Source organism: Podarcis bocagei (assembly GCF_964188305.1).
Source record: "Podarcis bocagei genome assembly, chromosome: 17".
In the NCBI taxonomy this organism is placed as follows: Eukaryota; Metazoa; Chordata; class Lepidosauria; order Squamata; family Lacertidae; genus Podarcis; species Podarcis bocagei.
Genome location: NC_138143.1, coordinates 13,812,963 through 13,829,074, shown reverse-complemented (window position 1 = coordinate 13,829,074; position 16,112 = coordinate 13,812,963). Strand labels below are relative to the sequence as shown.

Below are 16,112 nucleotides of genomic sequence, written 5' to 3'. Positions count from 1 at the left end.
ATACGGCTAACCTAGTCACACCTGATATTGAAGCAAAGGATGAGCTGCTGCTGCTGGTATATCTGCCCAACAGGACTGAACGTGGGTTTTAGTGAGTGATTCAGCATGTCTGGGAATAATGTCTCTCTCTACCACACAGCACTCCACATAAGCAAAGCACCAGGGAGAGGCTGTCTCTTGTGATAAGACCTGATTTCTTATGGCAGGAAACAACTTGCCAGCACTCTCTGGTCATGGTGTTTTTGGAAGGGGTGTTCAAGGGATACATCAGGAACCAGGCAACCTCTAGGTATGCCATTTTCATCCAAATTGCCCACAATCGCAGGAGTGCAAGTTCCACCTGCTCCTGTCAGTCTAAAGTTTGGCAAGATCCATCCCCCATTTCCTACAGCACTCTCCTCCACTGAGATCAGGTATCAGAAGTGCCCTTTCTGCTGCTTTAAATCCAGACTGCCCTCCTTTTCCCACGATTCTATGTCTAAAAGAAAGCTCTCAATTCGCTTTGCTCTCAAAAGATGTCTACAAATCACCAACGTTCTGAGTCAGCAGAATCTCCTTCCTGTTGTCATTGCAAAAGCTTCTAGAATTGTAAGGGAATTATGACCAGCCTGACACAGTTATGATATTGGCACATCTTTGTGACGCATGCTTCCATGTTGCATTCTCTATCCTCCTTAGTTTCCAAATGCCTTTTTGCAGAGTTCTGCCATCTGCTATGAGCCAAGTGTGGCAATTTCTCATCCCCTCAGGGAATAGTTTTTTCCTTCCAGTGCTGAATTTCAGAGGGATACACATGCTTTCACCCTCTCCTGATACTTGATCTGTTGACATCTTGCCAACCAAGGTAAACAAATAATTGCCCATAACAGAAGTTGTTTGCAACAATACATTAAAATGCAGCCTTATGGTTGAAAGTGTTTTATTAGGGTTAGGATGTAGGCAGACACCATTTCCTTTGTGTTAAGAGTGGATTGTTCTTGGTCAAGCCTTTATAAATGGGTCTTCCTCCAGAATCTTGGCTTCTGTAAGCAGACTGCAAAGAGAGCCCTGTGCCAAACCTAAAAAGCTTAAAACGGCTGAGCCAAAGCCATGTAGAAGATGCAAAAGACATTGAGAGTCAGTCTGATCTGATAGAGGGAAGTGTTTCTTGTCTCCAAGCACAGTGATTAGTTAGATGTAGATATTGGAAGCAAAACCTGCCTCAGCTGCCTCCATAAATATGTGTTTAGTAGTACCATATAGCAATCTGTATTCTAACTTGCATGGGTTAGAAACATGGAGGCTGTAATGAAGGGAAAACACGCCTTGGGTTTGTTGCTTTCCCCTAGCAAACAGTTGGGAGTGGTGGGCTCTGCAACCGGGTCTGCAGTAGAGGGGGCTGGCTACAGTGGTACCTCAGGTTACATACGCTTCAGGGCACACACTCCGCTAACCTAGAAATAGTGCTTCAGGTTAAGAACTTTGCTTCAGGATGAGAATAGAAATCGTGCTCTGGCGGCAGCAGGAGGCCCCATTAGCTAAAGTGGTGCTTCAGGTTAAGAACAGTTTCAGGTTAAGAATGGACCTCCGGAACGAATTAAGTACTTAACCCGAGGTACCACTGTATTTTATTTGGTGTTTATGTACAGAATCAAGCAAGGGAAGGGAACTTTTATCCCATGAGGCCATTTCCTCCCACCTTCGCATCATGCATGGTGTCGAGCGACGGGTCTGTGGAGAGAGGACAGCTCACACAAAATTGGGAGCAAACGCACTCCCAGTTGCACACTGGCAAGGCATGCTTGCTGCCCCTACCAACTGATACGTGCCCCCCGCCCTGTCACTTTGCCCCCATCCCTGGCAAAGAGAACTCCTGTCTCCAGCAAAGAAAATGTAACTCTCATTTCCTGTAGGTGGGGCAACATGCTTGCAGCGCTTCGACGTCTAACTATTCAGAGGCCTTAAAATTAAGATATCGTTATGCACTTTTAAATTAACAATGTGCTTGGCTACTTAAAGAATTAAAACCAGAGATTTGGTAAATGAAATGACTTGAACACATTTGACTATTATCTCATGTTGTGTAGAAGATCACCATTTGTTGACATCTGCCTGTCTCGAGAGACAATGGAGTGCGTCTCCAAGGCTGAAGTCAAACTGCTGGAGAATCACAGCGCCTGCTGTGGCTGCAGAGACCGGGAACTTGTAACTGCTGCCTCCTGCGTTGCTTTTCCTGAAGGGACCTTTCTGGGGCACATGTCCGGGCAGTTTGTCTGGAGGTCCTCAGCTGCCCAGATGACAAGACCTCCTCTCAGCCTTGCTGACGTGGTCAAAAGGAAAGCAGAGTAAAACGTTCTGCACCTGCTTGGCTGCAGGAAGGAGGCTTACAAGGTGCCATCAAACTGCCTTAGGGACTCTGCTCTGTGTAGGATTTAGCCTTTTCTTCTCCCAAAGATATTTCGAAAGGCAGCTGGTACAGATTTTTCCTTGGGTTTTAACCTGAAGAAAATCATCATTGTGGTCAGCATTGTGAAGTGCAGCATTATGGAAGAGTAAAGCATCAGACCGAATTGAGGATTATTTTAGATTCCTCCTGAAATGGGGGCAAAAACAGCAGATTAAAGGCTTGGGACATGCATATTTTTATGGTGTTTTTTTTTTTTTTTAATGACTGCCACAATTCTTCTGGGTAGTCTAGGGGGATATATAATTTGAAACTTTGGCACCATCTGTTTTTGGGGAACTATAACTCCACAGAACGTGAGAATTTCTGTTTTGGCATTTCATGGATATCCGTTCAACAATACTGATGTGCTGCAGAGCAGAAATAAAATACCTCGGTGCCTGTTGCTGGCTTCTGAGCTGCAGGAGGCTGAGGAAAGTGGCATCTCACAAACAGCTGTTCTAGGGCAAGTGATATTGAGCGCCATATGGACGCACACTCTTCACTATTAATCAAACGTATTCTTATCAAGAAGGACAGCGTTCTGCCCTGCTCTGTTGTATGGTGATGCCTGGAATTCATTCTTTCCCATTTAAACAAACAAGTCTAGTCCAGGGATATTCTGAAACGTGCAAGTGTTTAAGGGAACAAAACACCCCGGTCCACAGTGTGCTCTGAGAATGGAAATACCGTATTTTTCGCTCTATAAGACACACCAGACCACAAGCCGCACCTAGTTTTTGGAGGAGGAAAACAAGAAAAAAAATATTCTGAATCTCAGAAGCCAGAACAGCAAGAGGGATCGCTGCACAGTGAAAGCAGCAATCCCTCTTGCTGTTCTGGCTTCTGGGATAGCTGCACAGCCTGCATTCACTCCATAAGATGCACGTACATTTCCCCTTACTTTTTAGGAGGGAAAAAGTGAGTCTTATAGAGCAAAAAATACAGTATACAGTACTTTCCTCTTTGCAAAAAATTGCTTCTGTTTGCTTCTCTCCCATGCAGTCTCACTGACTCAATTTGATACAAGTTTCTTTATTGGTTAAAACTACTACTCCCCCCCCCCATTCTGCAGCTCATTTTATACCATTCTGCAGCTCATTTTATAAAGTTCTTGGTAGCTATTATAAAGAAGACATATCTGCTCCTAGGTTATTTTTCCTTGTAGTGGACTCTAGTTGCAACTGCTCTTTTCTGCCATAGATGGATGTGGTGGTTTTCTTAAACGTGCTGGGGGCATCGATTTAGGGCTGGCTGGCTACCAGTTTGTTGTTGTTGTCTTGTCCGATTCCTGAACCTAAAAACCAAGCCCAGATGCTCACTGTTCTCTGTCTACATTTAATGTAACATCACATACTTCAATGGGACCTTCTACAGGTCGGTGAAAATGCTGCAGTTAAAATCAGCTGGGGGAGGATAGATTTATTATCTGAATTATCCTAGCACTATTGCAATAAATTACTTGTGTTCTTTATAAGACTAGCTGTCTTCCCTGACCCTGTCATTCATTCTCCACTTTCCTGAGAATCCTGGTGATGTGGCCAAATGTTTGCAACCCTCTGGTTTTCTGACATGGTCTCCTGCCATGTTTAATAGCTGATTTATGTCTATTTTTCAGCACAGTAATAAAATGCAATTGCAGTGCCTGCCTTTCCAACTTGGGCAGTGCTCTGAGGCTTTTCAAGGCTACTTAAATTAAAGTTGTAATTTGATTAGATAAAAGCTTCTTCCTTACCCACTCTTCCCCCTTTACTGCTTTCTCTTGTTCAATGAAGCTGAGGAATTAGTGATTAATTGCTCCTTGGTCAGTCAACTTGAGTTCCTCATTGGAGAAGTGGCTTTGGTTTTGGTTTCCTTTCAGATAAGTTTTATTTTGCTATAAGAGAGGAAAAAATGCTATCAAATAAAAATTGATGGGGAAGAGAAAGCAAGTAATAAAAGCTGCATGTTGGCAACAGATGCTGACTAAGGGGCGGTAAATTATAAATCCCCCAAATGCACTAAATTAAAAGCAAAAAAATAATAATGGGCAGAATCTATAAGAAAGCTACTAATTAGCATTGCAGGGGAGCTTAGTTAAATGGGATTTGCGAGTGAACAATAAAAGGATTTTGGCCTTGGAAAACAGACTGCAGGATAAAATACCACTATATGTAGTACTTTTTGAAACTACCATTTTAATTCTGCCATTAGGCAGCAGCAGCCAGGAAGTTGTTGTCACTGCTGCTGCAGCAAAACAAAACAAAAATTGCCTTCATTGGGAGCAGAATATTGGGGCAGTGAACTTTGGGATTTCAGCAGCAAGGCCCATAAAGACCCACAGTCGTCCTTAATGTACCACAGGGCACTTCACACACACAAAAATGCCTTTATTAGACAAACTGGCAGATCCCAAGGACTGCAAAGCTCCCTCTCTGTGTTTCCACACTCAAGGCCTTTGTGACATGTGGGGTCCTCCTGCACCACAAAGCACAGGTAAGTAGCAAGATTTGCCCAAGTACTGTATTTTTCGCTCCCTAAGACGCACTTTTTCCCTCCTAAAAAGTAAGGGGAAATTTGTGTGCGTCTTATGGAGCGAATGCAGGGGGGAGGCAGGCAGGAAATGCACCCAAGAGGGAGAAGGGACTGATGCGGCCAGTCAGTCCCTTCTCCCTCCTCGTAGAAAAGCCCGCAGGAGCCACACGCTCCTGAAAGGGTGTGCGGCTCATGTGGGCTTTTGAGGGAGGTGGGGGTATTGCCATAGCCGCGCGCAGCCCCTCCGGCCAGGCTATGGCTTCTTTGCTCTTTGGGGATGGATCCCGCTCGCTGTCTTGGCTTCTTTGCTCTTTGGGGCTGGGGGGGGGCGGGCTTCCCCTGGCAGCCCCAGAAGCTCTGGGAGAAGCAGACAGGCTGCGTAAGATTTTTTTTCTTGATTTTCCCCTCTAAAAACTAGGTGCGCCTTATGGTCCTGTGCGCCTTTTGGAGCGAAAAATACGGTAATTCTGGGGAGCCTGTCCAGAAACTCCCCAGTGATTGCGGGAGTGATTCTTCACGTCCAGAAGCCTCCCAAGGTCAGAAATCTGTCCTGGCTAATCAGTTCCTTTGTCATCGCAGACCTTGTGCCTGGTAAAATCCCGCGGGCAGCAAGACCCGGCTGAACCGCTTTGCCGACTTACAGAGAGGGAGGCCAGCACTGAATCTGGATGTACTGTACCGACCTGACCATCTGTTGCCACATTAAAAGAGGCCACAAAGAGCAAAATCTGCCACCGGGTTGCGGGGGGGGGGGGGACAGTGCGCGACAGTATTTTAAAACCAGCAGGAATTTGTCAGGCTTTTGCTAATGCTGTGTTGCTGACGACGTGCCTGGATTTGGGCTTGAGAAGGTTGTGGTGCTGTGCTAAATATAGCCGCCTTTTCCTGCATGAGCTGCTCTAGTGACTGAAGCCACAGGGTTGCTGCTGCCTGGCAGACTTCCCTTTTATTTTTTAAAATAAGCCCACTGGCATGCTTTGCTTCTTAGCTGCTCATCGTCTCTTCCTGCATGGTTCTACTGCTCCCTTCCTCCCATCCCCCCAAGCGGCACCATTTCAGCAGGTCTCTAAGATTTCCGATGAACGTGGGTGCATCATTAAGGATGTAAGAAACAGCAAGGAATCGTCAAGGAAATATTCAGCATTTTAGACTTTTAAGGCAGTGGGGTTTTTTAAGAAACGGTGTTGCACTAGGGTAGGGGGCCAGAGCTCACCTGTGGAGCTTTGCACCCCAATTTTGATCACAGATGACGGGAAAGACTGCTAGCTCTGACCTTGGAGAACCTGCTGTTACACGATACGATGCAATACGATAATCTTTATTGTCATTGTCCCATACAGAACAACAAAATTGAAGGGAAAAAACAAATACGACATTCAAAACCAACAAGCCTGCTATCCCAGCTATCCCAACCTGGTTAGCCCCCTAAAAACTCTGAGACCCCATTTTAAAAATATAATATACTCCCATAGAGACTCCTTACACTGCGTTTAAAACCAAAATAGCATTTGGATAGAAACTGTTTCTCACTGTTAAGCGCTCAAGAGAATAAAATGGTTTTAACCAGGTACCTTAAAGAGAAGAGGGAAGAGTGCCTCTCCACACACACACACACACAAACACACACACACACACACACACACACACACACACACACTTTGTAGAGCCAGAATATATTTAGCGAGTGCACAGGGAAAGAGACTGGACTCATTGGTCCCTTGGTTCTTCCAACAGGACTTTTCTTTCAATAGGGAACCTATGGCCCCATTGGACTCCCATCATCTCCAGTCATCATGGACCAATGGTCAAGGAAGGTGGAAGTTAAGTAGGAACAGCAGAAGAAAAATATCTAATGAGAAACAAGAACAACTTTAAAAAGTGAGAAGCAAAAAATGATTCCTCACCCCTTGGTAAGACAAGGTTTCAATGAAAACGAAGAATCTAACTGAACAAGCATTGTTGTTAGGTTCACTACATTTTAAAAAATGATTCTCCCAAGCTCAGTTGGTCAGAGTGTGGTGCTGATATTACCAAGGTTGCAGGTTCAAACCTTGTATGCGACAGTTGCATATTTCTGCATTGAAGGGGTTGGACTGGATGGTGCTCAAGGCCCCTCACAACTCTATTATTCTAAGTTACAGGTGAAACTCGGAAAGGCATTGCTCTGTCTCATGTCTTTCATCTGTCTCTTGGCAATGCCCCATAGATTCTCTATGGGGTTCAGGTCAGGTGAGTTTGCTGGCCAATCAAGCACAGTAATTTCATGGGCTATGAACCAGGTTTTGGTAGTTTTGGCAGTGTGGGCAGGTGCCAAAGTCCCGCTGGAAAATGAAGTCAGCATCCCCATAAAGCTCGTCTGCGGAATGAAGCATGAAGTGCTCCAAAATCTCCTGGTAGACGGCTGTTTTGACCCTGGACTCAATGAAACACAGTGGACCAACACCAGCTGATGACATGGCTCCCCAAATCAACACAGACTGTGGAAACTTCACACTGGGCTTCAAGCATCGGGCATTGTGTGCCTCCCCATTCTTCCTCCAGACTCTGGGTCCTTGGTTTCCAAATGAGATGCCAAAGCTGCTCTCATCAGAAAAGAGATTTGGGGAGCCATGTCATTAGCTGGTGTTGGTCCACTGTGGTTCATCAGCTGTACGCCATGATCATCACAATTATAACAAATAAAGGCTTGGCATATCTTGCTTTGCAAGTCATGAGTCTATCTCATATATTAGTTTCACCTTTTAAGTTGAATTACTGAAATAAATGAACTTTTCAACGATATTCTACTTTTCCAAGTGTCACCTGTATTTGCTGTATTTTAAGCTTTGCTGCCCAAATCAAGCATCTTCTGACATTCCCTCAGTGTTCAAGAGAAGCCTAGTTGGCAACCAAACTGCTTGTGCTGGACAAAGACGGCAACTGCCAACAGAATCTGGGCCTTGGGCTTCCTTTGGGCTCTAAAACCATGAGGAATAGAGGCTGGCATTAAATACTGAGAGCTTTTGACTGGCAGGTATTGCATTCATCTTCCAGCATGTCTCCTGTCTCCTTGCTCGGATGCCTTGCTGTGCTCGTTTCTTGTTTTAGAACCTGATGACAATCTCCTTCCCATGTGATGGGCCCATGTGTTTCTTGGATCTCGGCCAACGCCTTGACCTGTTATAAGAAGCCTCCACAATCATCACTGACACTTCCTCTTTATCCATCTCATTGCTCCCCTTTGACCTTTCTCCCTTCACACATTTTCTTCAAAATGCCTCTGTTTGTGCCTCTGTAAACTCACAGAAGTGCACAGCAATGGCTCCATAGCAGCTCTCAACCTTCGCTTTTTAGAGTATGCAGCACTTAAAAAAAAAGACCCAGAATTGTGGTCCCGTAAGAAGCAGGTGGCGCTGTGGGTTAAACCACAGAACCTAAGGCTTCCCGATCAGAAGGTCGGCAGTTCGAATCCCCGTGACGGGGTGAGCTCCCGTTGCTCGGTCCCTGCTCCTGCCAACCTAGCAGTTCAAAAGCACGTCAAAGTGCAAGTAGATAAATAGGTACCACTCCGGCAGGAAGGTAAACAGCGTTTCCGTGCGCTGCTCTGGTTCGCCAGAAGCGGCTTAGTCATGCTGGTCACGTGACCCAGAAACTGTACGCTGGCTCCCTCGGCCAATAAAGCGAGATGAGCGCCGCAACCCCAGAGTTTGTCACAAGTGGACCTAATGGTCAGAGGTCCCTTTACCTTTACCTTTAAGAAGCAGATGGAATAAGAAAAGATCCCTTACTTTCCTGTATAAATGGCATTGGATTCAGCTGCAGGCCCCCTTGGAGGAAACAGATTATCTGGACCTATGTTAGCAGAGATTTAGGACTGAGTTTGGTGAGGAATCAGCCTTGGTCACCCTGACAGGTGACCTCCTTCAAGGGAGAGGTGGGAGAGGGCCACACGAAGGCTGGCTTGGAGATCTCTCAGGGGCTTTTGATGCCATGGACCACAGCATCTTCCTGGGCCCTCTCTGTGGGTTGGGAGTTGGAGGCCCCATGTTGCAGTAGTTCAGCTCCTACCTGCATGACCAGCACCAGATAACAGCCTTGAGAGACATGTCTACCTCTTGTCTACATCTTGGCAGTTTCCCTGTGACATGCCACCAAGTTTGATTCTGTCCCCGTTGCTATTCAACATCTGTATGAAGCAGCCATTGGGCGTTGGGGGCACAGTGTTATCTGTATAAGTTTGCATCCCCCCCAAAAAAACCCTGCACAATAATCCACCAGCATTTTAGTGTGTGTTACTCCTAGCATACCAATTTTTATTCAGTTTTGCCTAATATACACATTTTTACAAGTACAGTGGTACCTCCGGTTGCGGACGGGATCCATTCCAGAGGTTTGGCCGGATCACGATGTTTTCGCAACTGGAGAGACCGCTTCTGTGTGCACACATGCGGCAGTAGAGCACTTCTGCACATGTGTGCGCACCAAAAACCCGGAAATATACTTCCGGGTTTGGCGCTCACGTATCCCGAAGTTTACGTAACCGGAGGGATACCTAAGCAGAGGTACCACTGTAATTTTACCTAATGTTTTTGAGGGTGTTATTTTAACCAATCTATGCATTTTTGTACACATTATGTACACTGCAAAATTCAGGGCAGTGTGAATTTTGAAGGATAGCTCCTTCTTTATGTGTTGCTTTAGAAAGTGCAAATTGCATTAAAATGTGAATTAGACTGAATTTTTCCCCCACTGCTAATGATGTATTTCCAAACACATTTGTCTCTGTGTAATTTATAGGTTTAGATCTATACATAATTTTTTAGGTGTGCATTTTTTTTAATGCAATATGTGAAACAGCTCCCAGGTTTGATTTCTGCTGTGATTATTGTGAATTGAACAAAATAGACTTTTGAAATTCAGCTTGTAATTCCATTGTATTTCTTAGAAGAGAGTATTACTTTTTTTAAAATGCACCCCATGCAGTTTGAACCATTCTAGTGTTGCTGTAATATAAGGGCTGTGTAATACTTTAATTTGTACAAGAGATATATTATGTAAATGAGATCCTCATGACCTCTGGAATAGACTTCTTTGTTCCCTCATATTATAAAGTGAGTCATTAAAATGTCACTTAAATTTTACAGCATGCACTTCCTGTCTTGTTTAATTATAAGAAATTTGGTTGAGTGTTCTGCGTGGGGTACAATGCAACCTTGTACAACAGGCAATTCTAGATTCAACTCTAAAAGGTCTGGAGAACATCAGGCTCATTGCCTAACCATTTAATCCGCTTGATTTGATAGGTTTTTGCACCAATTAAAGGAGTTTAGGAAATCATTGAAGCTTTAAGTCCATTATAAAGCTGAACCATACATAAAGTTTTCCTAGAATTTCCTAGAATTGTAGCATTGGAACAGATCACTAGGGTCATCTGGTCCAGTGCAGGAATCTTTTGCCCAACGTGGGGCTTGAACCCACAACTCTGAGATGAGGAGTCTCCTACTCTACTGACTCTCAGAGGAAGGAATGAAATTTCCATGTGCCTGAAGGCACTGAAAACAAATCTGTCATTTGAGATGTTAGTGACTTAGAAGAACGGGGATGGAATCATGGGGAAGAGGCAGAGGGGTTGCCCCCCAAGGTTGAAAATGCTGTTCTAGTTTATTGTTCTAGCATCTCAGATTTAATCAATGGAAGACAGCGCTATTCACAAGCTGATTTCTGGATTTCTCAGTGCACGTTAAGGTTTCCCCCCCAAATCACTCCCTACAGAACACTGAATATAGGTTTCTTAATCTCTGCCAGTATAGTTGAGAAATGGGGCAGCGTATAAGCAAGTTTATTTAGCTTGAAGGTTCTTTATTCACTGGGAAGCTAAACGAAATGTACTTCTTTTTATTTAAAGTAAAACAATTAGAACGGTAGATCAAAGATTACATTTATATTAACATCCAAGTTGAATTTCAGATTCATAAAATGAATAAATGGTAGCCAAGGTGGGTTTTTTTTTAGAATTTGATCTTTCTTTCAGGATTTGCTTAATTAATAATAATAATAATAATAATAATAATAATAATAATAATAAAATTTATTATTTATACCGTGCCCATCTGGCTGGGTTTCATTTGGTTTGGTTTGTCTTGGCAAGTTTCCAAATTTTGATTCTTTCCATTAATAAATTCTGGATCAACTTTTGTTCTTTTTGTTCCATTGCATCCAAAAGCTAAGGACAATATTCAGTGGATTAAAGTTAAAGTTTAGTCATGACTAATTACAAATGAAATCTATTTTAATTTTATTTTCAGAATTTTTCACTATATACGTAAACAGTAGCTTTGAATTAGGCACACCTTCAACAAATAATAATAATAATAATAATAATAATAATAATAATAATAATAATAATAATAGTTTATTATTTATATCCCGCCCATCTGGCTGGGTTTCCCCAGCCAGATGGGCAGCTTCCAACAAAATATTAAAACACAATATGCCATTTCTATCCCTGGTGGGTGAAGACCAGCTGAAGAAAGATATTTTTCACAACCAGAGCTGTGCTTTCCGAGCAGCCCTGTGCATACACAGCTGGAGCAAAAGATAACCCTGTACTTATACACAGTCTAATAATTTACTTATCCTGTTCATGTAGCAATTTCAATCAGCTGTGCCAGTGATGACCTTTGCATGCTACTTTCTGCTGCTTTCCCCCATTTTACAAACTGGAGCCGAGTTTGAGCCTCCCTTGCGGTGCTCACAAAGCCGCACCAGTGAAATCTTGCCAGAAACCAGTGGTGCTGCTGCTGCTGGCGCCGCTTCTCTGCCGGGTGGGGCGGGTGGGGGCAGCAGTGGAGTGAGCTGATCAGGCATCTGGGGCAGGGCCAGCCGGGGCAGGATGCTCTGTGGGGTCTCCGAGGAGTCTGCCTGCCTCCTCCCTCTCAGCCACCCTACAGCTGAGGGGGAGGAGGCGGGCGGAAAGTATGGGGCAGCGTGGAGCCTGCGGGTGCCCAAGCCACTGCGTCACTCCCAGGAGAGATGCGTGGCTCAGGCGCACTTCAGGTCCTGCGGTGAGTGCTGCCCAGCATTTTGTCACCCCTCTCAGAGATGGCCTGGCCTCACCGCACCCCCCTTCCTCTGCCCCTGGGTGGGGGTCCCATGACTTCACTGCCTCTTTGGCTTCTGCCGCCTGAGGCGGCTGCTTCACTCAGTCTCCATGGGTAGCCCAGCCCTGTTTCCCACCTCTCTGCACTTGGGCTGATAAACACTGTACATTTAAAAATAAAATTTAAAAAAATTATTAGTATTTTCCACACAACAACAACACGAAAGATATCTAAAAGTAGCAATACACAACACACAAAAATCAACATTCGAAAACTAAAGAAAGCAACAACAACAACACTGTACATTTAAAGCCCAGTTCAAGCATCCTGCAAACTGTCGTTTCTTTTTTAAATTTTTTTTTATTGATTTTCTTTTCTCAGGACAAATATCCAATATCATTACTTAACATTCTTTTTCCTTTTAAAAAAATATAATTTTTATTAGTTTTTTTTTAACATATCATTTTCAACAGTAATTAAACATACTTTTACATCTTATTCAAATTTTTGACTTCCATCATTCCTGTCTGAAAATTTTCCAATCTAATCTCTCAGTATGCATTTCTTATCTTCCCTATTACATTTCAAACTCATAACCAATATCTCTATCTTTTTCTACTTTGTAACACTTCGTATATTTCTCCTTACAAAACTTCTTGTAGTCCTACTAGCGTAATTTGTTGATTGCAGTTGCTCTTCAAATAATTAATATACTTCTTCCAATCTTCTGTAAATCTCTGGTCCCGCAGGTTTCGAATCCTTCCTGTCATTTTGTCCAATTCTGCATTAATTTCGTCTGCCATTCTTCTTTCGTCGGAATTTCTTCTTGTTTCCATTTCTGGGCTAACAATCCTCTTGCTGCATTAACATTCATTTTCCAATTCCCCCCCCCTCCCTGTTGACTTCCCCCAACTTCCATTTCTGATTTATTACATCAAATGTTACATTCTGTTCTTTGTACACAATACTTTGTTATCACCTGTTATATTTCTTGTTCTCGCAAACTGTCATTTCTTAAGGGTGTTAGGAATTGCAGAGCTGAGGTGTCAACTGCATTTCCCAAGATTCTTTGCGGGAGAAGTCACATGCTTTCAACGTGTGGTGTGTGCAAAGCCCTGGCGTAAGGGAGGAAGCCCTCCTCGTCTGACAAGGCGATGCAGCTTGCCTGGAGGTAATTTGTCTGGCATGGTCTCCTGTTATCTTTCGGGTTTAAATAAAAATGTCTCATCCGTGGCTCGACAGCGTTGCCATAGAAACATCTTGGTGGAGTGATGGCTGGAGTAGAAAGAGGCAAGACATGTCAGGGGAGCAAAGTGATGGGGAGACAGAGACAGCAGAACAGACCTCTCACTGGCTGGCGAAGAGAAAGGGCATTTAGTGGCCTTGCAGGGCCAGGCAGTTTTCCAAGTGGTTTAGACCTCACTTCGGGCATGGCTTGCTTTTTCAAGCAGTGGCGTAGCAAGGTCAGGTGGTACCCGGGGCGGAAAATTTCTTGTCATCCTCCCCCCATACACACTCATTGAAATCTAGCTGGACTCCCAAGAGACTGTGATCCACTCACAGTATAAAATGACTGGCTGTGATCTACCCATTGTCATTGCCAGTTGTTGTTCAGGGGAGGGGGTTGGCCAAAGTTGTTGAGCTTTTTTGGGGTTGCAGGATTTGGGTCCTGAGTAGAGGAAGCTTGTGCTTCTCTCCTTCCATCCACCCTCTGCTTGTTTGCTCACCTGCCTCCTTCCCATCCTCTCCCCGCCTGCCTCCTCCAGCAGCCCAGGTGCACGGGGCTGTCAAAACGAAGAGGGGAAGGCTGCCAGCAAAGCGGCGCAGCTCCTCCTCTTCCCCCGATGGCTTGGGGTAGCAGGGAGTCATGGGCAGGTGGCGCGCCGCATGTCACGCCCCTCGGAAATGACACCCAGGAAATGTAATGAAAATGATGTATAGATGGTATATCACTCCGGTTAAGTTAGCAAAAATGTATAAATCTAGCAGTAAATGTTGGAAATGTAAAGAAAAAGAGGGAACATTCTATCATATGTGGTGGGAATGCAAAAAGGTGAAATGTTTCTGGGAGATGATATACAATGAGTTGAAAAAAATGTTGAAATATACGTTTATAAAGAAACCAGAAGCATTCCTACTGGGAATGGTGGGAAGTGATGTAAACAGAAAAGAATGTAAACTTTTTTTATATGCAGTAACAGCAGCTAGAATATTATTAGCCCAGAAATGGAAGCAAGAAGAATTCCTGACGATCGAAGGGAAGTCAACAGGGGACTATGCAGAATTAGATTAATTAACAGGAAGGATCCGAAACTGAAGTTAATTAATCTAATTCTGCATAGTCCATCCGAAACCGACGGGACCAGAAATTTACCGAAGACTGGAGTAAATTTATGAACTATATGAAAAGTATTTGTGATGATCAAACGACGTTTGTAGGTTTGCAAGAAGTTCTGTGAGGAGTATTGTTAGAAATATTGTAAAATTAGAGAAGGGGAGATGATATGTTAAGAGAGGTAAAGACAATATAAAATGAAGTAATGCATATAAAGTGATTAAGACGGAAGGTCAGTGGAGGTGCTGAGGGAAGTCCAAAAAGACTGTAGTTGTAATAATTTGTGTGGTACGTTTTATAAATTGTATGTCAAAATTAATAAAAATGCATTTTTTTAAAAAAAAAAAGGAAATGACACCCAGGGGGGTCCGCACTCACCGCCCCCCACCTTGCTCAGCCCCTGTTTTCAAGCTGCCACTGGAAAATGTAATCTGAAGCCCCCTTGTTCCTAAGCCAGCATATGTTGGGTACTACTTGACTTTCCCAGGTGGGGTCCCAAAGGCCACCCACATAGGCCCGAGGTGCCCTGTCTCTGACACAGGTAACTGCTGCCTGCACCTGTGAAATTCTCCTTGCCACCTGTCAGGATGCAAAGAGCCCGGAAAGCCAACTCTGCTCCAGGTCGAGCTCTGTCGGGCCATGGGAGTTGAGGCATCAGTGCTATTGGCTGCCAAGAGGATTTAAACACACATTAGATGCCAATACCTGGAGGAATGTGTGGCTAAACAGGGGTAGTCCACAGCTGGCCGGCCGAGGCAGCTGCTTCAGGTGGCAAAAGCTCTCAAGGCGGCAGACCTGCAGCCTCCAGCACAGATTTGGGCCAAATTCACACCCCAAATCGCACAAGATCTTGCCCAAATGGGGTGACGTGTTGCCTGAAATTGGCACTGGTGCCAGGGCCAATGCCAGCAGGTATGGCAGCAGTGGCAGCAGAAGGTGGCGCTTCCTGTTTCGCCTCAGTGAAACAGAATGCGCTGCCCCTGGAGCAGCATGAAAAACTTGGAAAGATATATTTAGTGAATAGACCTGGCCTGCCGAACACAAACAGCGTTAAAAAGGATGGTTAACATAAGCTAAAAATAGCTTGCAGAACTTTTGGACGTGATATATGTTCCAAAACCTCTGCAAGGATTATTGTTATTAGCTAATGTTGATGTTTCAGCACAGCCCGTCTGAACCCTTCCTCACCCCTGTTAGCTATAACTTGTCATGGAGCAAATATTGACAAGTGAGAGCATTATTACTTATCCTTAAAGCATTGCAGTCAACCATCAATCCGTTTAAAGGTCGTACTCTGGTGCTGCCGGAGACATAAATAAATATTTGTACAGCTCTGGTATTAAACCTATTACACAGCAAGGTGCTCTTACTATAGTCTGTGCATATCGTGCCAATAACGAATGCCAAGTACTGGTCAAAATCACTGCAGTTTTCCATAATAAGTTGCGTGGGGGGGGGTGTGGCTGAAAAGCGAGAGGGATTTGGTCTCTGAGAATGCACCATCACAAATGTCCATTCTACACGCGCAAACAATTATTCAAATGGGAAATGGACAGTTTAAGGAGGGGGCTGGTTCTAAGAAAGAAAATATCTGAATACAGTGGTACCTCAGGTTACATACGCTTCAGGTTACATATGCTTCAGGTTACATACGCTTCAGGTTACAGACTCCGCTAACCCAGAAATAGTGCTTCAGGTTAAGAAATTTGCTTCAGGATGAGAACAGAAATCGTGCTCCGGCGGCACAGCAGCAGCAGAAGGC

The 16,112-nt window shown here is 44.2% G+C and overlaps 1 long non-coding RNA gene across 2 annotated transcripts in view; it reads right to left on the bottom strand.

Annotated features, from left to right (window-relative positions):
* Nucleotides 1-16,112, bottom strand: part of LOC308577018 — a 219,816-nt gene that overhangs the window by 192,691 nt on the left and 11,013 nt on the right. The window contains exons 2-3 of one of the 2 annotated variants that reach the window (XR_014003339.1): nt 8,704-8,983; nt 1,236-2,478 (exon numbers count right to left, since the gene is read on the bottom strand). This is a non-coding gene — a long non-coding RNA (uncharacterized lncRNA). Of the gene's footprint in view, nt 1-902; nt 2,479-8,703; nt 8,984-16,112 lie in introns of those variants that run through there. The other variant, XR_014003340.1, reaches the window with a different exon arrangement.